This window comes from Excalfactoria chinensis, chromosome 2 (genome assembly GCF_039878825.1).
Source record: "Excalfactoria chinensis isolate bCotChi1 chromosome 2, bCotChi1.hap2, whole genome shotgun sequence".
Classification (NCBI taxonomy): domain Eukaryota; kingdom Metazoa; phylum Chordata; class Aves; order Galliformes; family Phasianidae; genus Excalfactoria; species Excalfactoria chinensis.
The window spans coordinates 71,434,260-71,461,140 of NC_092826.1; the positions used below are offsets into that span (position 1 = coordinate 71,434,260).

The 26,881-nt window shown below is 37.9% G+C and overlaps 1 protein-coding gene across 9 annotated transcripts in view; it reads right to left on the reverse strand.

Moving 5' to 3' along the window:
* Positions 1–26,881, reverse strand: part of CDH18 (cadherin 18) — a 458,142-nt gene that overhangs the window by 225,346 nt on the left and 205,915 nt on the right. For 4 of the 9 annotated variants that reach the window (XM_072327838.1, XM_072327837.1, XM_072327836.1 and 1 more), the window contains exon 1: positions 10,982–11,175. The exons of 2 other annotated variants lie outside the window; for them this stretch is intronic. The gene's annotated coding sequence lies outside the window, so the exon portion shown is untranslated. Of the gene's footprint in view, positions 1–10,981; positions 11,176–11,388; positions 11,838–26,881 lie in introns of those variants that run through there. 3 more of the 9 variants (XM_072327833.1, XM_072327839.1, XM_072327835.1) reach the window with 3 other exon arrangements.

Below are 26,881 nucleotides of genomic sequence, written 5' to 3' on the forward strand. Positions count from 1 at the left end.
AGTCATTAAAAATGAGGACAGGTAAAAGTTTTGAACAGGATTCTGAGGGAGCATAAAGACAAAAGCAAATTTGAGAACTCAGGCTTATGGTTCGGCAGAGATAACAGATGCTAACACAGGAATGGGTGGTAGGGATACATAAACCAAGAGCATTTGAGGGCTGCCTGGACATAAGGCATAGGAATATAAGAAAGATTGAAAGCAAAATAAAATTATGTACAACCTTAGGCATGTAGTTCATCTCTTGATTCAAGTATTTTATTTTATTTTATTTTTCCCATTTCTGAGATTTCAATTAGGCAACATCAAAGGCACTACAAGACACACAAAAAGTCTTCAAAAGGAAAAGTAGTACTGCTGCCTGTCAGAGCTACCTGAGAAGGGAAAGTTCAATAATCCTTTACTGCACTTGAGCAACGAGAAGTGAAAAATATAAGCTTAGGATGTAAGTAATGTAAAGAAATAGGTATGTGCCTGAAAGGAAATCTCAAATTCATCACGCTAGGCTTTCAAAGACAAACTTTAAACAAAATGGAGAGAGCTGAAAATACCTATTCATTCTGCTTGTGAGAAAAACGAATCTCTCATGCCTTCAGGCAGTAGAGAGTTATGTGGTCTTTTGAACGGAAAAAGTGCAAACTGTAGAGGATCAGAATGAATAAATGTTAAGATGCCAGTCTGACAGGGCTTTTGAGAATCTACTCAATAACAATATTTTTGAGATGTTTCACATGGGAATGGTGTATTTGTTATAGTTATTTACACCTCACAAAATAAGCTAATAAAAATGAAAGGATGTGTTTATGCATGAAAGAACAAAGATGGACCAAAAAGAAATATCTGCATGAGAACACATAAAAGGTGTACCAGCAAACAAACCAAAAACACTTGAAAACTTTTAACTGAACCGACTGTTAAAAAAAAAAAAAAAAAAAAAAAAAAAAAAGATTAATGTTTTCCACTTAATATCTTTCAAGCACTGAAAGATTAGCCTGATTAGTAGGGCTTTTTCTCTCAATTTACGGAAATACTTGAAACGCAAGATTCATTGAGTCCTTATTGCAAGAAGAAGCCTCTTTATCATGAAAAGGCAAAGGCAAGTAATCCGATGGAAGAAGTTTTCTACCATTATGGTTGTTGCAGTTAGCACAAGGGTAGCATCCAATACCTGAAAAAGAGAATTAAACATCTGAAGAAAATTTCATCAGGAATCCCTGGTGTCAGCTCTGCTGCAATGGAGTAGCTGTGGAGAAGCCACAGAAAAGGTCAGTATGATAAGGAAGTTAGTATCAGTAGATCTCATCTCCACTGCAAAAATTCTTTCTGTTCTATTGGCAGGAGTTCCAGTAAAAATAAATTAATTAATTAAGAAAAATAAAAAATATAAAAGAGAGACATTTGGCGTAGACAAAGTACACCTTAGGGTTGAGATCCACCTTGATATGGCCTTGATGAGCCAAAATTAAGCATATAATAGCTATAATCTCCAGGATCTAATGTATTACTCATAGTATCCTAAAATGATTTATAAATACTGATTATTAGGTCTAATCTTGTAATCTTCAAGAGTAGGATACCCATTGCATAAGCAGCTTACAATATATAAAATAAAGCTGCTTATAGCATATGCTGATTGAAAGAACTTGTACAAAAGGCCAACAAGACCATATATCCTCTAAGATCAAATTAAGTTCCACGCCTCTCTAGCTCAAACCCAGAGAAAGAAAGAAATCAACTTCATAATGTGACAAACTGTAAAATTAACTATACATTCTTAGAAAAAGAAGAAAGATAAGGAGGCATCAAGTAGCTGTCTCTAATTGACACCCTTACAGCAATAACCTGCAATAATACTTGAAGAACAGGAAAAAGAACAAGTTTAACCATGTTCTTCTTTTCTTGTATCATATCCAAAAAAAAAAAAAAAAAAAAAAAAAAAAAAAAAAAAGACTTCAATCTCTTCCTTAAATGACACTTCCACTACTTTATTGAATTCTTTATTTCATATCTTTTATCCTTTCTATTCTGCTTTTTTTAATCAATTTCTAAAATTGCTCAGCAAAATTGCACATCAACTATACAGAGCTTCCTTTCATTGTGTGAGATACATGGAGACAGGAACTTAAAAGGTCAGCCATTACAGTGAGTTCATAAGCTAAGTTTTTCTGCAGACAAAATACATTCAGGAGACCTACAGCAAGGGTGGGATAAAACTGCATTCAAACTACCCATTTAAAATATGTTTCTTCAACTGATCAAAGCCCATCTTTGTTCTAAATACAGCTCTCTGGATATATGTTAGTATTAGTTCTCCAATGCATGATAAATTCACCAAAATGGAGCAATAAACTTGGATCTTTAATGTACATACAGCTAAAACAGAAACAGAAGTTAAAAATGTAGAATGGGCATTGTTATACACAAACATGAGGAAATATAAAAACATGGAGAAAACTGTGGAGGACTGGAAGGCAAAACCTCCACAAGACCAATGATTGCTCCATCCTAGGCAGCAGTGGAGGGCAAGGCTTCGCCACTTGAATGGTAACTGCTGGGCATGCAGGTTTTCAACAGGAACCTGTATCTCAGCAAGCACTGTAACATTCTAGCTAAGAGGTGAGCCTTATTAGTCAATAAGTAACTGATGAGTATACATAAATACAGTAAAATCCTGTTTGCAAGTCCCTGGGGGTGGTAATAGATGTTCAAATGGAAGTGACACAACAGAGGAAGGATTACAGATAGTAAAAATACAGCTTGATTAACTATCTATCAGTTTAAGTTTGCTGATACTGAAGTTTTTAAATCAAGAAAGTGAAGACGGCCTTCAGGTTTTATAAAGGATAAGCAACTTTGATACAGAGGAAAATCAGTTTTAGTATTTTAAGTCTGAATGTTAATAAAAATATAAGTTGCTTGTGTAGCAGTATCGGAAGATGATAGAGAAAAGTAAAATGTTTACTTTTAGGGCTAATGCTCTATGTGGGCATTTCAGGAATGTCATTATCAAAAGCTTTGGTGACACAGTAAAGATCACCAGCAATCAACAAAGATTCACTAGATAGGCTGAAAGGCTTAAGACAGCATCTACAAACCAATTTGTATGGAATTTAGTTTCTAGTTCTTCTTTTCCTCAGCAGTGATGCCACAGTGTCAAGGATCCTCAGCAGACAAAAGCCAATTATATTTAAGAGCTCAAATATTTATAGATGTCACAAACATTCCTGGATATATATTAACATTTTCCTACATAAATCTGATTCTTCAAGTTTCAGATTTTCAGGGAGTTGCATATCAAATCACATTAATTTCTGAGCTTTAATTTTAATGAACAAAATAAAGTCCTGAACAAAATATTTGCGAGCTTTACTTTAATACAGGAGTCCATGATAAAAACCACTTTTCTTTCACATGGTCTGAAATACAAATACACAGCACAGGAAACATCCAAGTTTTTGGGGCTCTTACAAAGTTAGGAAAAATAATATCCTATTTATAAAAGCAAACTTAAAGCTATGTGTGACAAGTAAGTACATGCACACAAGACACACATTGCATAATGCATCCATTAAAACAAGCCACATGTACAGAGACGATCTTCAGTTTTATTCTGCAGGGTAGTCACAAGGCATGAAAATATAATAAGCTCCAAAATGAATAGAGCAAGTGCTTATTATAAAGTAATGAGCACTAATTATCACACAATGGTCGTGTGGAGTAAACTCATTGCATTTCAAGAACATGATTCCTTTTTCGTTTTAACATACATGGGGGCCCTTCCAGTCTCAGAGCAGAGCTAGGAAACAGGCAGACATCTTCATGTTCCATAATATGTCCAAACAAACACTACTGTAATGTGGTAATACAAACCAGACTGACTTCTGTAACACAGTGGGCATTAACAGCTTTGGGAAATCAGTTCTTGCCCAACTTCACATAGTCTGAAACTGGCTCAGGCTCATTAGTCTTCAAGTCACAATGCAAGGCTTATGAAGACAAAGCTTTTCCTGATGGAATTGCTTGAGAGATATTTACAAACTTGCTGAATTGATTTCTAGGAAGCCTCTTTCCAAAGGCACGTAAAAAGAAACATGCCTACGGTCATCTTTTCCATTCATCTGCCACAGCCAAAGAAAAATTATCTAAATAAAGGGGCCTTGTCTATCCTTCCACACATCCAGTCAGTTGCTTCCATGCATCAGACACAAGATTTGCCAAATCTTCATATAAAATGACATCTAGCAGAATATTAGCCCAGAAAGAAAAATATATTAAAAAAAACAAAAACAAAACAAACAAACAACAAAAAAACAAACAAACAAACAAAAAAAAACAACAGCAACTTGTTGGATGAGCCATCTTAAATTGTCCACAATGCTGTCCTGAGTTCTCTACGTCCTGCTTCTCCCACAAAACAAATACAGCTACAGCCACCTAGTTAAAAGGCCAAGAGGTCTCCTAAGTTACATTTTCTACCTCCAGCATAAAATGTGGTTGATATTAGTGTGCTGCTGTCATTCTTGCTGGACTTGAGGAACAAAAAGGTCGCCCTCGGTCCTATATCCCTTCAGCAGGATCACCAAGAACATTCCTGTCCTAGCAGCAAGCCAAGATGCAGCTGCCAACCACAGGACCCACTCCCCACACACAACATGTACAGTCTCTCCCCACGCCAGTGGCCTGCTTAGCCAGCACTGAGGTAGAGGCTGCCTCTGCTGAAGGCCACCTCATCTGCAGAGGGAAGGGGAGAACAGGGGTGCCTCCTGCTGCCCATACCATGCCCTGTGCTAGACCTGGGTTCCCCACAAACCTCACACGTACCATTGCTGGCTTGAGAATATGCAGAGCAGCAAATAAATCCAGCTTGTGTAGGAAACGCTACACCTAACGTGAATCAATTGTACCATGAACACTTTATGGACTTTATCTGACAGTGAGAGAAGCTCAACCAGATAGAAACGTTGAGCACCACTTGAAAACATGTATTTGCTTACAGATTGCCTTACTGCTTCCCATAACCATTTAGAAGGGTTTCTAATGAGAAGCTCCACTGGATTTCAAAATAAAACAAATGAGTATAACATCAAACCCTACACTTTAGCAGTTGTCTCAAAGCAGTCTAAGGTGCTTCACAATTTAAAACAGAAAACAAACAAACAGACAAACAAACAAACAAAAAAAAACAAAAACCAAAGAAAGAATAAAACAACTGATGGCAAAGCAAAATGAACTGCTGCAAAATGAACTGGTTATTTTATACCTTCTGCCATGCGAATACAAAAATATTTAATATCTCTTTAGACTGAATAGACAAGATAGTAACTCTAAGCTCAAATTCCCTAATATGAATGCAAGAAATCATGTTCTAATGAATGGCAAATATATAATAAATATTCTTCATCAGCAAAGTGTGTAGAAATTGCATATAATAAACGATGTGTAGCATTTTTTTACGACTCCAAAAGAAGGCTTATTATTTATTAGAAAGAACAGAATGTAAAACATAAAAGAAATAGTGATTGAGGACCGTAATCCAGATGTAAATTAGTTTCCTTTTTTATTTTTAAATATTGGCAGTTCCCATAGGCAGTTAATAGCTGCCATGCTACGATGCTGTTCATATGCCCTAGTTTTATTTCAAGTCTCCTGAAAGCCAACATTTTACACTTGGAAGAGTCAGCAGTTCCCCGGTGCTAATACTATATATCAGCATTAAAAATACCTTCTTACAGCCAAATGAAATCTTTCTCACTACAGAAAAAACTAAAGGAGCTACTTCCCTTTTAGTCGAGCCAGTTTTTCCTTCAAATATATGCAATAACAGGCATATGCACTCCAACACCCTCAGAATTCATAGCCATGATTTTTCTGTCCTGTCACCATTACTGAACTATTAAAATTGCTGTTAATTGCAGAAAGGCTCTCTACTAAAGGAGCACTTACACTTTACAAATAGCATATGATTTACTGGGGCAGGTCTCAGGCTTGGTTCTGAATATCTCAAACATGCTCCAGACTACTATAGAGATGGTCTCTATGATGCCAATGTTTTTTATTATTATTTTCTTCTATCAGTTTGAATATGACTAATAGTGCAACATGACAGAGAGTCTGAAATCAAATCCTAGCCAGATAACCACCAGCCCAAATTTCAAATGTTACCTTAAGCCTCATTTTAACAACTACCCTACAAACTATACTTGCAAAGAAAGGAAAGAACAAAACTCTTTAATGTAAGCAAGGCATAATTATTGATTGCAAAAGGCATTTGATATCTTATGGACAAAAAGATCTTCATTCATAGCTCTCCCACTGCATGAAATGTGGATTGAACACAATTCAAATCCAAATGTAAAACTAACTCTTGTGTAACAATATATTAGTCATTAGATTAAGTGATCTAATCATAGAATATTATTCAAAATAAATCATTTAATGTAATTATGTAAATGCACATTTACATCTGTGAAAATAAGCAGATGGGTCAAAGAATGGCTCATTGTAGATAATTTGATCAGTTACTTTAATATGCTTTTAACCATTACCAAGCTGGTTTGCATTCTTCTGCATCCTCTCAAAGATTATGGGGGTTTTTGCATATATGTACATAAATCCATAAATGTGGCTGTAAGGTCTCAATAATTATTAATAAAGAGATAATACTGTATTGCACCATACACTGTGAAATGCCAAGAAAGGTAGCCAACAAAACAGGAAACTGTTTCCTACAGGAATACAGCAAGAGGATTAGACATGATGGACAGGCAGTATTTATACCCCCTACACCTACATATGTACTTTGGTTCAAGCTACTTGTTATCACCAGCAGGGAGAACAGGCTTCACCACACAGCATCAAACACCCAAGCAGAAGACCCCATTACAAATCATGCAGAACCTGAAGACAATCTGCAGTGTCAGGTCCCCTGCACCCTGTGAAGCTGGATGAGGATGTAGCAGACATGTTCTGCCTCTGGCAGGCTTCTTAAGGAGCAGAAGGCCCCGCCATTGGCTTCCCATCTGCTACACTGGTACATGACTCTTCTCTCTTGGAAACTACTCCAAGTGTTCAATCTCACGGATTGGATAAATTTGCTGTATATGACAGACTATGGCCACTTTTGTGAGTCTCAAACAACAATCTGTTTTGTATTGCAAACTGCTCAGCATCAGAGTTTGGAAATAAAACTGGCTAACTAGTCCCTGTTATTTAAACTACCATCATAAAGAAGAAAATGATACCTTTTATTGATTCTTACTGCTTCAATTATCTCACAAGCCTACAAACTCCAAACCAATCACGGTGGGTTCTAAAATGAAATTGTCTCAACGCAAAAAAAAAAAAAAATCTCACCAACCCCTACAGTCCCAAGGTAAGAAATGCAACCAGAACGTGAGCTGGTTTGGGTACTTTTAATACAATACCGCATAAACATCCTTTAAAAGTTGTCCATGTACTAATTAAATTGTACTGAAACTCAGGCAAAGTAGAGTTGGGATGGGAAATATATCTGTGATCCAAATATATACCACCTTGCAAGAATATTTGCTTAAAAGAAGCAAGCAGGTTACAAAAGAATAGGGAGTCAAGAGTTAGGTTTTTAATTTAAAAAAACAAAGAACAAAGAAAAAAGTAAAAAACAACCAACTCAGGAAGCAAATATATTTTCAGCATACAAGAACTGCAGATGTGCAAACATCACCAAATTGTTTATCTCTTGCATATAGAGCCAAACTAATAATAATAATAATGGTACACTGCTCAAAGCACCTTAACATCAGCAGTTTGTTTCTGGTTTTGGAGGAAAAATAACACTTCTTCTGTCAGCTCTCCTTCTCCCTTAAGGGAAACAAGCTTTTTTGGCTCCCACTTGAGGAGCTTCTTAAAAATTCTACGCTGATTCCTGAATTGAACTTCGATTCCATGCAACTTCTTTTGCTGGAAATGAAAAGCAAAACTGAGTTTATAATGGAAACTGACTTAAAGAGTAATGGCTACACTAACACTGCAGCTTTAGGATCTGCAGTGTTCCTTTAAAACAATACTGCACAGTGTTTGTTCTGTAGTTATCATGTCAGCATTCGTTTTACACATTACTGAGTGCTGTTCATTTTATACATTACTGAGTGCTTCAGGGACTTGTCTAAGATTGCCTATCAGGTAAGTCATGATACCAAAGCACCACATCCTGATTTATCACTGGACTATATTCTCTTTAAACTCGAACACTGCTGACCAAGGAAAAGGTTTTCTATTGTTATCTCCAAACAAATATTAGCGAGACTTACATGCTAGATTACATAAATCTTTATAGGCAATTTTGAGTTTTCCACATTATTTATGCTTATGACCTTCGCATATAAACCTCTTTCTTCCGGAAGAAGATGAACTGTGTCTCCTCTATGAATAGAATCTATTTACATTGATTTTTTTTTATTTTTTTTTTTTCCTCTCGGTGTTTCCTCCCTTTCTGTCATATCAGCTGCCACCTTTATTTTACATTGTCTACAAGCAAGCTGTGCCACAATGGGTCATGATGGACAATATAGCTCAGGCCTGCATTCTGGGCAGATCTTTCAGAGCTAACTAGCTGTTATCTGTCTGAGCAGGAGCTCATGTTCATCTGCATGGAAAAGATGACTCACTGGTATTTAGCTGGTTTGATTCAATCTGATAGCATTGATAATTTTCAGCACTACTTGCCGTAACAAAACTGTACTTCTTAACTGGAACAGGAGCTTCCAGACACGGCACAGAATCTTTCATACCCTTCAAACTGCATTTATCAGATTGAGATCTCAGCTGAAGTCTTCCACACAATCATGTTTAGAACTACCAACTCACATTTCAAAGGTGTTTATTTCTAGATGTTAGAAAACACAAAGGTGTTTATTTCTAGAAGATAAGTCCTTATCCAAAACAGTAAGTAAAGTAAAGCAGAGTTAACAGACAAAATGATTGTTTTTAAGTGAGTTTGTGATTATGTTCGGAAACAGACTGTTTCCTAAAGGGTATCATGTAAATGTTACACATCATAGGGAACTCAGGGAGGTCAGTACTAGTGCAAGAACAGCTGTATCTCTGGCACTCACACACACACTCATGTATTTTGGATGTTGAAGACACTTTTCCCAAGTTGTTTTATAACATTACCTGTGTTCACCAGAACTGGTTCCTAAGAACTAGCACAGCACGCATGAACAAAGGCAGTGAGTTAAAGTCTCTGCATTGCAGGGCAAAAACACTATACAACAATATTTAGGAAGCAAAGAATTAAACTGCCTTGGGAATTAAACTGGCTAAGGTATAAAAACTTCTGCTGGTGTTTTATCTTACTAGCAGGGTCAGCACTCTGGTCCTGGTGAAGCTTTATGGGATTCTTAGTACAGACAAGTGGTCAGAATTTAATTCTGAACCTCATCTGGAAATGGTTTTGTCAGCAACACAGTGCCCCCTAAGCCATGCTTACGTACTGGATCTACTCCTGTTTAAAGGAAGGGGTGATGTTTGAGACACTGCCTTTTCTAGAGGGAACATGTAAGAGAGTGGGTTAGAGTTTATTTTTTCTTTCCTGCTGTTTGTATTTCAACTAGAAATGAACTAAATTTGTCTAATGAATTCCTTCAATAGGATTACTAGTAATTTTAACTAGATACAGAAGAAAACTACTGCACTGCTTCCAAAGGTCCACATCTAATAAAAAAGCCACACCTTACATTGCACTAGCTAGCTATAATGTACCATCTCTTCTTCAGAAAAGTCTGAAATGAAATGTGCTGTGAAGGGCAGTGGACTAATTAGGGAAGCCTTCCATAAATCAGACCCTTACCTATAAAGCTGAGCAAAACACCAAACATATGCTAAACTTCAAATTAATATTTTCCCTGAAGGTAAACATTTACTGTTATCCTGGAGGAGCACAACTATGGCAGAAGGAAGGCTTCAGTGTTTTCACACAACTGTATGTGATTGACTGCAGTACAGAAGTAAAGCCCTGGAAACACAGGAGCTATGGTCAGTGTCTTGGAATGAAAAATAAAAGCTGATTTTATCATCTGTGCTAACTTGAAGTCATAATTTCACTTGTGTTCTCTACCATATGTCTTTTGATCATGAAAAAATAATGGGGTATCAATGCTCATGAAATTGGATTTCTCCCAAGCCCTAATTTGAATGATGAAGTACATTAAAACATAAGAAATGCTCATACTGCTTTAAAGCGACCAGCTCAGACAAACACATGCAGGGGTATACATTTGCCACATCTCATTGGCTTCTATACCCTCTCCACTCAGTATCTGGCTACTTGCTTACACAAAACAGACTCTCACATGCACACACACACACACACACACATACAGGACTACTTTGGCTTCAAAGATTCGTGCTATGGAAGGCACACTGAGCTTGTAGAGAGCTCCTGGCTTGCAGAAACACTCAGTTCCAGACCACTGGCAGTGCAATTGGGGAAAACGCTATGTGAACAAAAGGCACGCAGTGGTTTCTGTTCACTAATAAGGATACCATGGGGGTGGACTGGGAGGAGATGAAGAGTTAATTCATTTCTGGCTGTGCATTATTTACAGAACCCTTTGCACAAAGTAAAGTTGGGTCACAGCTTAAGCTTTAACAAACAGCTCGAGGTACATCTGCAAGACTTTCCTGCTGCAATTTCAGCTCTCAGTTATCACACGATATTACACATATAGGGCGAATAAAATAAAATAAAATAAAATAAGAAAGAAAAAAAAAAAAGACCTGAAATTGCTATTCATGTATCAAGTTCTTCATGTACAGTCTCACATGGCATGCTTTCTGAGCAGCAAGGCACACAGATGTGAGTTGAGCTGAAGAATCTGCCCGCGATCACCATGCAATCCCATCTGTACGTCACCCCCGAAGTTAAACGGCAGAACGGCAGGTACTACGGACACAGGCACACACACACACACACACACACAGCACGGCTGCCTCTCTCTACCTGTATTTCGCCAGGTCCCCTTCCAGCCGTCTCGGAGAAACGCGATTCTAACACGCCACAGGGGTAAAGCGACGTACCGGCGGTAACTTCAAGACAGACACACCGCAGGTCGCGGACCCCCGCCGCGGCAGCGTTATCGTACTTTACGCTTTGCGCTGCCGCACAGCCCGCCGCCTCCGCACCCCCACGCTCCTTCAGCCCTCCCCGCCGCGGCGTGTGCCCGCCGCAGGCCGCCCGCCCTCCGGACGCGCGGGGACTTCCGCGACGCCCGCCGCCCTCGGGGAGCCCCCGGCCCCGGTTGCGCGGCCCCGGAGCCGCCGCTCGGCAGCGCGGGGCCCGGCTCATCGGTGCGCCGCCTCCCTCGCTCCCTCCCGCCCCGCACCGCTGTCCCTACCCGCCGCACGTACCGGTACGAGGGGTGCAGCGCCGCGCGGCTTCGCCCGGCATCGGCGCGGCTGCCCGGAGCGAAGCGCCCTTCGTGCCGGAGCGCCGAGCCCACGCAGGGCGGGGAGGGCCGGGCCGGCAGATGGGGCGGGAGTGCACGGAGGGAGCGCGCGGCTCGGCCCCGGCGTGGCAATAAATCCTCGTATTTCTGTGCAAAGTCGTCACAGGCTGCTAAACATTCGGCTGCCGCCTCGTCCGTCAGCGAGCCACATGGCCTCGCTGGCTGCTGGACTCGGGGGGAGGGACGTCCTCTAACCCTCGCTGCAGCCTTGCTGGAGCGCGGAGGTTCCCTCTCATCCACCTTCAGGTCAGCCGCACGCGTGTCGGGATTCCCTGCCCTTCAGCACTCACATCGCTGTCAGATTATTTGCATCCTTTTGGGCTGGGCTGGATCAGGGCAGTCTGTCTGAGGCAAAAGTCAGTCCAAAATCTAGTGCTCGCGTAACACCTTTACTCCAAACCTACCTTATTTGGAATTAAGATTAATGGCATTCTCCTGATTGAGGTTTTCAGTCATGGAGTAAACACGTGTCCGACCCTGCTAATCCAACCTGCCAAGGCAGTGCATTAAAAATGTAATTAACATGTAAGAGAAAGCCCTGGCACGTTCCCTCCTGGCAGAGTGGAGCCCTGCTTCCAGCCAGCAGTCGGAGCGCTCTGGGTGTGCTCAGCTGCCACAGCCCTGGCAGAGAGAAAGGTCACCTGAATCAGCAAGGGAAAGGAGCATCCCGAGTGCAAAGGGTCAGCACCCAAGGTGTTAATGGTCGGGACAGGAGAAGAAGGACTGAAAAGAGCAATTCTATCCTGTTAAATAACTGGAACAGAAACCGTTACACAAGATCAGATGGAAAGCACAAGACTGCACATTGTTTGCTTAAATCAGAGATGGGATAAAATCCAGTGCTGGATTTTGGGAACTTTTCAAACAAAAACACTCTCAGCTCCTCAGCACTATATACATTAAACATAATTCTGCATGCAGGGCTGGGACTGAAGGCAAGAGGCGGACAGGTGTTTGAATGGGGAGAGGTAAGCTCCGAAAAGGAGCAAAAAAGAAATTGCTTCCATTTGCTATTTATACATCCTCTGGCTTGCAACTGCAGCATGTATGAATCAATGCTTTAATACACAGTCTTCAGAATGTTCTCTCTCATGTCACTTCTTTTTGATTTTGCATAGCTCCCAGCTCAGATCTCGTGATCTGGGGGATGGGTTGCCTTCATCCAGATGCTCTTTCTGTGTTACCTCACCATGAGGGAAGCAACTTCCACATCTCTTTGGCAGGGAAGTGTAACCACTTTTAGTAACACTTGAGGAAAAGGGTGGGAAAAATGACAACCCTGTGAAAGTCCATACAGTTTAATTTGAATTCACACCAAGGCACCCTCCAAAAATGCCCTCCTCGCTGCCTCAAGTGAGAGAGGGAAAACCAGAACCTCTCATCCTACCGGCCATTTGGTGAAATGCTGCTGACATGGAACAACCCAGGGTGAAGGATGAAAACAAAACATTTTGTTGTAGATCTTTTTTTTCAGCAATTATCAGTAAATAAGGCGAAACTATGAATATGCACCAGATACTGAGAGCAGAACTCACAACTCATTTGTTTCTGCAATAAGCAGTATGACAAGCAGAGGGAAGTCTTGATGCTCCAGAAAAGCACTTCAAAGGTGAGAATCTACACAGTTCTTTCTTCTTGTGTATGTGTACATATATGTATAGTAAATATATATACACATCCATATCTAGGTATTTCAAAGATTTCTCACAGGGAGGAGCAAAGAACATCAGCATAAAGAGATTAAGAGCAGTGGCGGTAGTTACAGAGGTGGGTGGGTGGGCAGCAAGGGAAAGAGTATATAAATACCTTCAAGCACTTGGATTTTTACCTGTTTTGGAGCAATAAAGAAATGTAGATGAACTAGTTATAAAGTAGAACATATAGCTGTACTACAAACTAACAAGTTTCTACAGATTTAAAATTAAAAAAATAAAAAAAAGTGATCTTTTGCTGCTGTTTAAATTATCTTTGTTAGATAAGAAGCTCCAGTTAATCATTTACAGGATATGCCTGCAAAACCAATCTCTCTGTTGGTGGCTTAATATGCTAAACAAGTATTGATCATCTTGCAGGTAACTGCTAGAAACTGATCATTCAGCTAACATTCAACCAGTTATAAAAAGACTTATTGGTTCATTAATAAATCAGATAATGAAAAAATCCTGGTTATGTATAGATTACAAATTTCCTCTACCCTAGGTACATTAAGAATGTTCAGATCATATTGCAATAATGTTACTGAGTTCAGCCCAACTCTTAAGCACGTGTACTCTAATAGCTGCAGTCAAGAAAAATTAGCACAGCTGCTGCCAAGAGCCTCCTTTCACACACCCAGAACAGTTATACCAGTAGTTCTGATGTTCTTGTTCTAAGGCACCAGGAATACCCCTACTACACCCACCTCCAATGGAAACTTTCCAGTCCTACGAAAGCAGTTACATATTTCTTGCCTTTTTCCTATAGTGAAAGGGCTAAAAAGAAAAAAAAAAAAAAATTCTCCCAGCGCGTGCTCCACAAACCTATAATGCATGGAAAGGAATAGCACCACCCCTGAAAACAAATATCTGTTAACACTGGCTGTGTAATTGCTTGTTGTTTTTTCTTTTTGATTAAATTACATAATTATTTTTGTTCTTAGCTGCAGTGCGTAAGAATCAGTCACAGTGAAATGTCTGAAAACACTGATACTCTCACACTGCTATTTCTCTTCCTATTTAATAAACACTTCTGATTCAAACACAGCTACTAATAGACATTCTTACAAGTACCACTGCATGAAGAGAGAAATTTTCTTAAGTTTGAATGTGCTTTACTATGATAAATCTATAGAAAGGATAATCTAAAATTATCTCAATGACTGCAATTAACAGTTCTAAGGAGCAGAAAAGCAAAAGTTGTCAGGGAAGATATATAAATTAATATATATCTTTTCATGATGCATCACAATCTAACAATAATTGACTCGCCATATCAGTGCTATTTCTATGCAAAAGAGGATCTATTTTTCCATGTAAAAGAGTAATAAAACATAAAAATTCTACAAACAAAACTAAATTTGAAATCACATCAAATCAAATACATTACAGAATGCTGTTGTTTTTCTATCTATCTTCGCATTTCTTAACAAAAATCATGTCCAAATTGATTACAACAGTCAACACTTTCATTTTTATCCAAACATCATTTTCTGGTATAAAATGATGGGACAGAAATTTTTAACTTCGTTGAGTGGGTGAACACAAAACTGAGCCATCTTTATGTTCTGCAGAGATCTCAGATCATGCCTGCTGTATATTATGATTTAATTTTTTAATCTGGCTGGTAATGTGCACAAATATTCAGAGGGAATAGGGCCAAAACAATTCCATTTATCCATGGTCTCAAGTATTCTTTAAGCCATACATTTCCTTTGAAATATTGAAATGGCTGATTAGGAAAACTAGATTTTTTAACACAGGTTAGCAAATGCTGAACAATACTAATCACAGAGGGAATGGCAATGCTGCTGATACTGCCTTGGCTCCTTCTACACTAAGCATCACTGGAGTATTTTCTAATAAAACAACAACAGCTGTTCCTAGATATATGATGCCAATAACAGTTGCCAGTCACAGAAAACTTACAATAATACAGTCATTTGCCTTTAGGATTGCATGAAATGACAGGTAAAACATACTGACAGAACATGGAGGAAACAACATAATACCTGGCATTTTGCTACCTGTTACCATAAAATTCTGAGCTAATCAGTCCCTCTCCAAATGCAGAAGAGCGCAGATGGTACATAAAGGGCATCAGGAACAGTGCAGTGATTCAGCCCCAAGTCTCAGCCTCATAACACCGTGGGAAGTAGAAGAAAGAAGACCCAGCAAAAAACATTGAAGTGATTGACATCAGTAGACCTTTCTGCTCATCATGTGGAATTTCACATTAATGTACATACAATGGACGCCACTCAACCATCAAACTTGCTTAATTGGAATGTTTCCCAGGAAACCAGCATAGCCAACATAACTGTGACAGTGTGTACAGCAGTGACCACTGTAAAATGGGATGCTCCCTGATAACTATGTAAAGGTGTGCAATAGACAATATATCTGTAAATTTAAGCCTGTTAAGAACACTACTCTTAAGTCTTTTGAAACTAATGAAGGCAAAAAATAATCACTTTTCATTCACAGGACAATATTAAATCCTCACGAATTATGATTCTTTCTGGATTATTGCAAATGGTAACATCTCTGCCTTATTTTTAATATAATGTATGAACTTACTACAAGCATGTCTGATTTCAAATTATGAATATCATATTTGGTGACTTTTACACCCATCCTTCCCAGCTACAACAGGTTTTTGTTTTGTTTTTTTTTAAGAAAATTTTACTTAAAAGTATGTAAATACTTACAGGCAAAATCTCCTGGGACAGCCTGAAGACAGATTTTCTTACAAACTATTTCTGGGACGTAATATATATTTCTTATCTTTACTGAGATTAAGACATTTCTTCTCTTAGACTCCAAGTTCAGTAGGCTCAGAGCAGATAGATAAAAATGAGAATTCTAAAATCAGAATTTCAGAAATGAGAATTCTAAAATGTTACAAGTTGATGGTGAGATTACTGTTGAAGTGAGAACATTCTTTTCCATTGAAACCGTAATGCTGAAATACCCTTGAGCTGAGTAAAGGAAAAAGTAGATACATTTTCTTTAATGTAGAAGATTCTATAGGATGCTGGAGTCATCTCTTTTTTTTTTTTTTTTCCAGTTCTTGCAAATATGAAAATGCAGTCTGATTTTCCTTTGCTCAGTATACTAGTGCTTCTTATAAAGATCTACAGGATCATAAACATTCCAAAATGTAAAACACCATTTACAGAATCACTGAGATAAGAAAGAACCTTTGGAGATCATTTAGTCCAAGAACTACTACTCACAGCCATGTCCAACCCAACTCTGAATGTCACCAAGGATGGAGATTCCAAAACCTTGCTGAGTAACCTGTTCTAGTATTTGAGTAACCTCATGCTGACAGTGTTTTTACATATGTTTAAGCATAACAGTTAGTGCTTATTGCTTCATGCCTTGTCTGTGTGCATGTTTTCCACTCTACGTCAGGTATTCATACATACTGGTAAAACTCCCCAAGAATCTTTGGTTCTCCAGGCCAAATGGTACCATATCTGGCATATCTCTGCTTTACCTGATATGGTGTATGCTCTCATCCCCATATCTCCTTCATGGCCCTGCTCCAGTATGACCATGTCTCACTTTATTGGGGAACTCAGAAGTGGACTCATCACTCCAAAAGAATTTCACCAGGACTGAAGCAATGGATGACCTCCTTTGACCTGCTCTTTCCAAACCAATTCAGGGTGCTCTTGGCTTTCTTTGCTTCAAGGAGACAAATTTGCACTATATCTGTAGTAATTATACTTTGTAATTATATTGAGCTCTACTATAGGACCAGAGCTGGATTTTGAAAATCACTGAGCTCTTATGCAGAGATCTTCAATGCCAAATCATCACAGCTTTCGGGACAACCGTATTTAGTATAGGGTTGTAGAGTCAATTAGTATCTAATCCCAGTGCTTCCATTAACTAGATTAACCTAGTTTCTGATTATAGCAGGAAAAAGAATAAATCCAAGCAGATTTCTGACAGAGAAAGAAACCGAGAGGAAGAAAAAGCAAAAGACCAACTTCTTGGATGCTTCCAGTGTCTAAAAACTGAGGCTGACAGACTTTTCATTTAGAAGTATCTAATGACAAAACAAAATTGAAGCATATTCTTCAGAGGTAGTCTTACAGCACTGTAGCTGATGAGGAATCCCCGCTACCAAGGGCTACTGAGTGGGCACAGCACACTCAAACATACTTCTTGTTCTGAGATTCTAGACATGCTGCTAGTATGTCCCTCTCTCTGATGTGCTGTTATCAAGTGGGAAATTATGAGATTTTCATGAGGATTTTGACTCTGCAGTGGAAATACCACAGATATCCATGGTATCTCTGAAATAGAAGCTCCTCTGCCTTATATTCTTCTAGTCAGACAACCAGACAGTTGAAGTAATGTTCAAGAAACAGTGTTCAAGAAACAGACTGATTATTATTCTCCATGTTTTACTTGAAGAAGCACTCCAGTTCTACCAGCCAACTACATGCTCCATTTTAGGAAATGTCACTGTCTGTCATTTATTTAGAATACAATAAACAACCAACCAGAAAAACATAAACAACAAAACCCTACTAGAATGCTTCTCAGGATGTGCTCTTCTTATCCTATTTACTGCTCACTACAGTTTGTTAGAAATGATAAAAATGAAAAGTTTCACTAGCATGTTTTGTTCTGTAGGCCAAATAAGCAACGAGAAATCACCTCATGCTAAATGGTGGCAAACAATGAAGCAGACACATATGTTTGCTTTTTTCCCCAAGCATAAACAGAACATAGAATTTCTCTGACTAATAAATTTACTTTCATTTTAATTAAAACAGAACATTTACTTAGATTTCTCCTCTGTGCTGTCAAAGAATTAAATAGATAAATGGCTAGCTGGGGAAAAAATGACAACATTTTCTTTAGTGCCCCAATTGTAAACATAATCGATTGCTACCCATCTGTTCACAAAAGGTGTTTTGGAAAGATGCATCATACAAAGCCTTATTTCCTGTAAAAAGCTTTACTAAAGTACTTTGCTTTTGATCTTGTAACTTCCAAAATGAAAGAAGCTTTTTACAGAGTGGAACCTGCCAGTTCTTTTTCTACATATCCTTAGATTAACTGTCATTATTGGTGTACTCTTCCAATTCTTCCTACTATTAAATCAAAACTACAGAAGAGTGGCTCCCTATCACAATGCCAAGATTCTAATCAAGGCTGAAACTATTATGTAAGAATCACAAAATGGTTAGAAGGGATCCCTAAAGATCACCTAATTCAAATCCCCCTACCTTAATCTGGGGCATCTTTCACTAGCAGAACAGACAACAGTGTTGTCCAACCTGACTTTGATGCCCCCTTCCAGTGACGTAACATTCACAACTTCTCTCCCAGCACCTCACCACTCTCATTTAAAAAACAAACAAACAAATCTTTCTTTCATCCAATTCAGGGACGAGTACAAGTAAAGGAAAAAGACCACTCCTTTTTTTTTGGTATTTAGCCTAACTACCAAAGTTTGATCACTGCATACTGTCCAGGAAAGTAATAATTTTTCTTTTAGGAATTCAGGAAATTAATAATCATCCACTATTTCTTTCTTTTTTTTTTTTTTTTTTAATAGTTTATTCACTTCTGTACTCTGAAATATTAATTTACTTTTGATATGTCCTATCCTCCTTATCACACACTCTTCCAGACTTGGGGATGTATAGTTAAACTGGAAAAATACAAAATAAGTCAGGCTGCATCCAGCACTACGAGTAGGATGAATGACATCACCATTCTCTACTATCTTCCAATCTGTTCATCTTCCCAAAAAAGTAAGAAGGAAGAGCTGCAGAGCTACAAGTGGTCAGACTTATCACAAAATCCCTTCCAAGTTTGTAGAGCAAATCCTCCTAGAAATAATTTCCACCAAGCTCTTGGGAAATAAATAAATAAATAAAGCTGTCTAGCAAGTAAGGATTTACCAAGAATAAATCCTGCCTGTCCAAGTTGTCTTCTATGGTGGAATGTAGACAAACATAGCAGTGCAGACTACTTTCCTTGAATTTATTAAGGTCTTCAGCCCAGCCTTCTGAAGTATCCTTATGGCCAAACTACAGAGTGTTGGACTGAGTAGGCCACAAGGTAGTAGAAGTCCAACTGAAGCATAAGTCTGTTTCCAGGGATGTGTTTGTCGAGTCTCGATACCAGTCCAGATACTTATTACTGTGTTCAACAACGATGTGAATAGCGAATCAGAATGCAAGCTGACAGGTAACATCAGATTGGAGGAAGTGGTTAATGCTGAGGAGAGATGGGGTGACATTCAGAGAAGGAAATGGCCACAGAGATTATCTGGGTGCTGAAGGATGTCCTTTATGTGCATAGAGCAGCTGTAGAAGCTGGGTCTGTTTGCCTGGAGAAAAATGAGAAGTTGCAGCACAGAGCTTGCAGAGAAAGCAGCAGAGCCAACAGAACCAAGCTGTCATGCAAGATCACAGAATCACAGAATGACCTGGGTTGGAAGGGTCCTCAAGGATCATGAAAACCCAACCCCCCTGCCTGGCAGGGTCACCAAACGTCCAAATTTACTAGTTCAGGTTGCCCAGGGCCCTATCCAACCTGGCCTTGAACACCTCCAGGGACGGGCCATCCACAACATACCTGGGCAGACTGTTCCAGGATTTCACCACTCTCCTAGTAAAGAACTTCCCCCTAACATCCAACCTAAATCTTCCCTCTTCCAACTTAAAACTATTTCCCCTTGTCCTACTATTATCAGCCCTTTCAAAGAGTTTACTCCTCTCCTGATTATAGGTTCCCTTCAGGTACTGAAAGGCTGCAATGAGGTCACCCTGTAGCCTTCTTTTCTTTGGGCTGAACAAGCCCAGCTCCCTCAGTCTGTCTTCATAGGGGAGGTGCTACAGTCCCCTGATCATCTTCGTCACTCTCCTCTGGACCCTTTCCAACAGCTCCACGTCTTTCTTGTACTGAGGGCTCCACACTTGGACAGAAGATGCACACAACAAATATGATGGGACAGTGTACACAAGTAGCAATAGTGGAAAATTCCTGCTGGATACAAGGAGGCAGTTTTTCACAGTGAAGAAGGCTAAGCACTGGGACCAGCTGTTCAGAGAGGTACTGCAGATTTCTTAAGAGCCTTAGGGAGGACTTTCTATCTGATTTTTTCTTTGAATCTTTGAAGCTAAGCTGGACATCTTAAAAACAGACTAGTCCTTTTATTTTCTTTTCCTATATTGACAGATACAAAAACACACTTCCAGATATGCAAATGCAATACATCTGAACGCAACGGAGCTCAAGGAACCAGTTTCATATTTATTTGCTCATGGGAAAGTCTATTCTCAGTTGGCTCTGCTGAAGAAAATAAAGTCTAATTTTCACTTTTATAGGATCAGCAGTGAGAAAGGAAAAATGTATTTATTAATAAAATGCATTTGTTAATAAAAGTTTCAGACAGAGTTATATGCATGCAAGGGACAGATCTCTTTGAAAAACGGTATTTTTACAATATTATTTCTGTGTGTCTGAAAAATGTGATATATACACACACACACATACAAAAAAAAAAAAAAGGCATTTAAAATGTTGAAGTTGATCTTTAAAGAAAGTTTTAAATAGAAACACCTGCAATATATATATGTATATATATTGAAGCTAGAATCTTAATATATCTTTCCAGTCCTTTATAGTGGAAGGATTAATGATCCTTCTTATTTTTTTGTTCTTCCAAATGCTTCAATAATAGCAGTAGTACTTCATAGCTGCAAATGAAAACTCAGCATATAGTATTCATATATTTATGCAACTAATATTACATTGCTTGAAGATGATTGTTGTAGCACTTACAATATAAAGACTTCTTTATGTTCAGGTGGCTCAAGTTAATACTAGTCACTATTATTTCCATCTAACATCCATTTAATTTTGACCTTACTCACATGCTACATTGTACCACATCTGAAAATATTTGCTGCGTTGGCAATTAGTGGAAACAGTATGTCATCAGGACTCAAATGAATAGAAGAAAAATTGAACTCAAGCATTGTCCTGTTTTGTGTCAATTCAGTATCAGTTTTAATAAACAGATATTAAATTCTAACACAGATATTAAATTTGGGGGTTTATTTCCATGGCCATGACCTAAGTCCTTTAATGAGCCTTCAATTAATAATGTATTATCTAATTTCATGGCTCATACTTTTGTGTGTGTTTTTTAAACCAATCCTATCAATTTTAAAAGATTCCTAAGTACCACTACAGTTGAAAGATAACCCACATGTCAGCTAATATTATCGTTATTAACACGCCGCTATAACTTTTATAAAAATGCAAGTCCAAGGAGCTTATTACAAAATACACACTTTCTTAGAAACAGGGCAGGACACAAACTTCTCTGTCTGGAAACAGCAGAAGGGTTCTTTAAGATCCTCACTCTACTGGGAAAAAGGAGAAGAATCCACAGGCAGAACATTCAAGTGGCTGGAGATGCCAGCTGTAGCTACACAGCGGCAGTAGGCAATCAGGAACCAAACTGCCAGAACTGCATGTATCAGACTGGGGCTAGGGTGGATACATACAAGTTAAAGATGCTGGAAGACAGCTGTTGCCAGTTGTGAATAGGCATTCATACCTGTTTTCTCTTGTTATTTCCCAGCCAAACCTCTGCCTCCTGTAGGTAAGGTTGGTTCTGAGATTCATCTGTTAACATGCAAAAAAAACCCAACCAGGTGAAGAAACCCTTGCTGGGTCCAGGCAAGGCATTGCAACGCTATTCATAGAAACATGCTTAAAAATTGTTTGTTGACTTGTAAGCACAGAACCTGCTAATGCCAGGGAAATATTGGTAAGTATATTGCAGTTGTGAAAACGATTATTTTTATAGATCGAAATCTCGTGGATTCATCTCAGAGATTCCACTAATTTTTGTTGCATCCAAGTGATGTCTAATGTAGCTCTTAAGTAAACTCAAAATCTCTTTCGTAAGTAATTTTTTTTTCACACTAAGATCAAAAACTGCTTTTGTAACACAGTGAAGGTTTCAGTACATTTTAAGCACTAGTCTGTCTTTTCAACCAGAACATTTTCTATTAAGAGTATCATGTTGAACTAATGTTTTGAGTGAGAGGCTCTAGAGACAGCATGATTAAAATGCTCTTAATTGACAGTGTTTGAAAGAACAAAAACATATGGGAATGATTACAGAGATTACACTCACAGCTTGCCTGATAAATTGGATATAACTGCCAATGAAGAAGTTAAGAAATAAAATGTTTAGTCAGTGACAAAGTCATCATTTTCAAAATCTAAGACAAGCTCCATCCTGCTTCATAGCTGGCAGCTGAAATACGCGGGAACTTAAAAACACACTTTTCTTTCTTTCTTATAGATATAGTCTGCAGATAAACTCTCTAAAATCCATTTATTTCTTTCCTGTGATTAAGGAAGAAGGCAAAACAAATTGCAGAAATTCCAGTGATAGAGTTGCTATTTCTACAAATGTAGTGCATGGCTATGATTTTTATCAGTCTTAAATTTTACATTTTTGCCAATAAAACCACTTTCTTGACATTCCACAGATTTCAGTGTCATCATACAGCAGAAGAGAGGTATATACATTTACAAGGCTGGCACTTCATGCAGTTTTAGCTTTTGTTATTACTAGGATAGGATAGAAAAGTTCATTCGACAAGGATCTTAAGATCATCTAGCTCAACTGCCCAACCTTTAATGCTTACCAAAAAGCATATTACTCAGTGTATTGTCCTCTCATTGTCCTCTTGAACACTGACTGGCGTGGGGCATCAAACTCCTCTCCAGGAAACTTGTTCCAGTGTTTGACCACCCTTACGATAGCAATTTTTCCTAATGTCCAGTCTGAGCCTCCTCTGGTGCAGCTTTGTACTATCCCTCATGTTCTGCCATTGCTGAGCAGGAGCAGACCCTGGCACCTCCCTCTACTTCTCCACTGCAGAGAGCAATGAATTTGCCTCTCAGGCTCCTCTTCTCCAAACCAGGTTAATATCAAGCTAGTCCCCAGATTCCAGAAAGATCCTTGTGTAGAACCTAATTACAGTAATCATATTCCCTGATTAAAGTGGACAAAAACTGGATTCCTGTGTGTTTTTGGGATCTTTAAATTGTCACTGCTGACTTCCTTGCAACTGCTCATTTTAGAACATTTATATAGTTTAGATTTTACAAATGTTATCATATTCTTGAACCGCCAGGAACACGTCACTATTTCTCAATTAATTAAAACACCATTTTCATATTTAGGAGAAATAATCTGTGACAGAAATAATAACTTTTGTTCATGTACATCTATTTCCAATAATCTTAAGACAATAATTAATACCTTGTACAGAAGCAATATGAAAAGTCATTTAGTAGTAAACACTGAAGTACACTAAAATAATTTCTGTTAAATATTTAACAAACTCAAGATCAGGTCTCACAGCATAGTCAGAGAGGAGCTCCACAGTATGTTCAATTCTTCATTAACTTCACTGAAGTTCCAGTAAGCTCACCAAGAGTTCATTAACTCTTCACAACCGAGATTTAAGTCATCTACTTTGAATTATGTCAACATGATTAATTACACAAAGAACTCATTAGTAAGACCTTCATAAAATGCAGAGATAAATGAAATGAGACTTGGGAATTAAATTCTGCTACTGTTAACAAATTTTACTAGTTTACTATTGTTTCCTCATATTTACATTATAACTGATGGCCATCTAGCAGTTGGATCACTAAGAAAGCTGCCAAGTCAGTTTGCTGATATATTTCAAAAAGATGTAACAACACTGATGTATTTTGCATACGATCTGGATGTAAAATATTCATGCTACGAAGGTGTATTTTTGTATGTGAAAAGTATTACAGTGTTCTGCATGTTCTAGGAGTAAACAGTCATCAGTCAATGTAGGATGTCTTTACTTACATATACATATGTATATATACGCATACATATAGTCATATGTATTTCATAGAATCATAGAATCATAGAATTACTCAGGTTGGAAAAGACCTTGAAGATCATCAAGTCCAACCGCAGCCTAACCAGTAGCCTGTCTCTTAAAAAACAACCACAAAACAATACCACAACAACAAACCTCTGCTAAATCATATCCCTGAGTGCTGAATCAGGAAAAAGATGTCTGGGGACCACATACACTAAGAAGATATTTAGATATTCTCACTCAAGAGTTCCACTGGAAGAATTCAAGGTAATATCTCCACCGCCTCTGTCAAAGGATCTTACACTATATGTTTGATGTGTTATTTTATTATTATTATAGCTCAAACTGCTGGTTTGAACATCTTGCTACCTTTTCTGGTTTTCTTTCATATAACCACAGAAAATATTTCTAGATTCCTCCCTCTGCAATTTCTATGTCTTTCAAGTATTTCATACTGTGAGATTGTCCATAATGTACAAAAAAGATTCCTGTTGGGGAAATCACAGAAGTAGCAAATCTCTCTCCATCTCTCAGGAATTGCTACTTTTTCTTATTCCTGTTTCATACCTAGAGCTGAAACAGAGATCCTGTGATATATTGGTATTTTATTCCCTTGAAAAATTATCTCATTCAATTCCCTTGACTTTTTTATAATGGCTTCTTTTTGACAAAAAGAATGAAACCTTATTTTCAAGTGTTTTTGTCTGCTACTAGCTCTTGCAGTGTAGTGGAATACTCCATTTGCCCTTACCATTACAATTTCATCTATATCTTTTAGGATTTTACACTTTTAACAGGTGTTAAATAAAGTTAGTTTCAGAGTTTTCAAGAATTACTTTTATTCATACTATTCCCTCCTTGTCTGTTCTCAATGTCATTTAAAGACAATATTTTTTTGTATTTTCATTTTGCATTCTTTCCTGTTTCCATTATTTTTTTTCCTTTGTTCTTAATATAGAGAAATACAAATTTCTAAGTATTTACTGTTTTTTGGATATGTCCATTTCTTTTCTATTGACATTTGCTCTCATATTTTTAAATCCTTATAGTAATTCTTATATTTACTTAATTATTTATTTTTCACTGCTCCTACATTTTTTAACCTATTTTTCCTGCCTGACATTATCTTATTCCTTGGAGATCAAGAAAAGACCTCTTTGTTCTAAGGAAGCTGTCTTTGAATAAAATTCTTATTTTGAATTTCATAATCATGCTCTTCCTTTTCAAAGGAACGGGTAGATTAAAATGTTTAAAGAAAAGGATTCTGTCCCTTTTCCCTCTTTGCAATTTCTTCTTCAAACAATTATTGCTGAGTACCAAAGCACTTCAGAAAAGCCTGTGCTGAAAAGGGGAAAACTGTGAACTGACAACTTTGTTTCTCAAATACAACGTTCCTTTCTACTGCCAGAGTAGAGCAGATTTTCTGTGTTCTGTACAGAGCTTTCTTGAGAATTGATGGGAGACCATAAAGCAAACTACTACTTTCATTACATTGCACTTCAAATGCAAGATGTATTTCTTCAGCTGCATCTTCTTGAACATAAACATAAACCTTAATTTACTTGTGCACTTCTTCACAAAGTACTACATCATACACATGCTTCCAAGATAATGAATGAGGAAACAGCAAGAAAGACTGCTGTCCCTGACATAAGTGCAAGCTAATGCAAATGTAACTGTTTGTGAAATTGGTTTAGGACTACTGGTCTCTGGAAAATGTCCCCACAGTTTCCCTATTAGAAAGGCACAGAAAAACTGCAGTGAACATCAAATAAACTGTTTTAGAGGAAATAACTGCCTGATGAATCGGGCATTATACATATTTAATTTAAAGGGAAGTAAGAAAATTTCTTTAGGATGATCTAAAGAGATATAAATGCAACAGTAAGCCACATACCAAAAATTCTTAAACAAACAAAAATAAAAGACAACAACCTACCAAACCAGCAGTAACACAGTAACACATAGACACCCCAGCCCCATCTAACATTATTTTACTGTTTCTATTGCCTCTGACCACTCAGGCTTTGATAAAGGATAAAAAGTTTACCATATCACAAAACAACCAAATTTAAATGTATTAACTGAGAAGTGTGATATCTGCCATTGGGGATTATCCTGTTCTTCAAAAGACATGCACAAAGCAGATGTTTTGTGGTACTCATTATCCCTTCCCTTCTAAGTATAAACTTAGCTCATTGTTTGAAAGAAATGGGGCTTAAGTATTTCTTTTAATTCTTTGCTTAAAGAGCAAATATACTAGAAATTTCTTTGTCAAAATAAATCTTCACTAACTACCTATACGTAATAGAGGGGAGATGAAACAATGATACAGTAATCAATTAGAAGTAATTTTATAAGTAGATCCTCTTTACCAGGCTACCAAACCACAGGAGCCCAAGGTTACTTTGATCCACAGCACTATTTCTGTTTGTCACAAAAATCACCTGCTCTCATCCCTTCTGATGTTCTATTTATGAAGTTCTATGATAAGAATTTGACAATACTCTCCTCTTCCAAGACAGTCTCAGCAGGAGTGTTGTGTTTTGCTTCTGTTTCCTTCCTTGAAATTTGTCTTCCCTCTTTCCTAAATACGAGGCAAAAATTCCAGCAGGTATAACCCATTTGCAACTGGTAAAAACTACTACTACCAGATACTCCCTAATTCTCACACTTTCGCAGAATTTTCAATCACTACTACTGTTCAGTCTCTACTTCTTTTTTTCTTTCATTTCTAGCACTACTCATCCATAATCTTTTC